The following is a 1283-nucleotide window of genomic DNA, read 5'->3' on the forward strand; positions in this document are numbered from 1 at the left end:
GACTCGACGGCACTTAACAGCAATATATATATCCATGAGCTCTCTTTTTACTCTTTTGATGCAATATTTTGATGGACATAAGTGTCTAATATTTAGGAGACTCCAGTCATCTATTTTGTCTTCTACTTTTGGTGTGCTTTTAGTTATGCTTCTAGTTACTATTTTTTTAAGTGCCTTCGATTCAGTTCTGATTCATAGCAACCCTGTAGAGGGTTTCTGAGGAAGGGCTGGTGAGTTTCAACTGTCAACCTTGTGGTCCAGTGCTTATCCAACAATGCTACAGCAGGGCTCCAGTTATGTTTGATAGTATATTTATTCCATGTGTCAGAGTCCCTAAGTTTGACCTCACTTTTTCATTGATGATCTTTATAGTTATGTATCAATTCTTATATGGTCTTCCTTATTCACTGTCCAAGTTTCACATGCATATGTAGCTATTGAAAATGTCACATCTTCATCAGGCATACAATAGTCCTCAAAGAATTTACCTTTTATTCCTATTTTATTGAATATTTATATCAGGAAAGAATGATGAATTTTGTCAAAAAATTTTTCAGCATTAATTAACATGATCATATTGTTCTTTTATTTTGCTTTACTTTATTTTATATTGTGTATTACCTTGTCTTTCTAGTATTGACTCAAACTTACAAGTTGTTCTTGTTAAGTGTCATCTAGACATTTGTGACTAATAGTAACACTGTTTAGGCTTTCCAAGAAGTAGCCTTCAGTGATCAGTCCAGTGTTTATCTTATAGTGTCACATTCTAGTATTCCTTTCATACTTGATATGAATCCCAATTGACCATGCTATATTATATATTTTTAACATGTTGTTGAGTTCTAGTCGCTAGGATTTTGTTGACAATCTTTATATCTATGTTCTTAAGCAAAGAGTTGTGGGATAACATCAAGAACACCATACAGGAAGAAAGCAAAAATCATTGTGAAGACAAGCAAGAAATAAAAGACCAAAATTATGTCTGAAAAGTCTCTGAAACTCTCTCTCCATAGTAGAGATGCTAAAGAAAATGGAAGAAATAAGGAGGTAAAGTAGCTATTTCAAAGGGCAGCTGGAGAAGACAAAGTCCAATATTAAATTGAAATGTGCAAAGATCTAGAGTTAGAAAACCAAAAAGGATGAACATGTTCAGTATTTCTTAAGTCAAATAACTGAGGAAAAGATTAAGCTTTGAATTGCAATAGTGAAACATTCTTTGGGCAGAATATTGAATATGCAGAAAACATCAAAAGAAAATGGAAGAAATACACAAATCACTTTAC

The sequence above is a fragment of the Chrysochloris asiatica genome, unplaced genomic scaffold (genome assembly GCF_000296735.1).
Source record: "Chrysochloris asiatica unplaced genomic scaffold, ChrAsi1.0 scaffold00051, whole genome shotgun sequence".
NCBI classification, from domain to species: Eukaryota; Metazoa; Chordata; class Mammalia; order Afrosoricida; family Chrysochloridae; genus Chrysochloris; species Chrysochloris asiatica.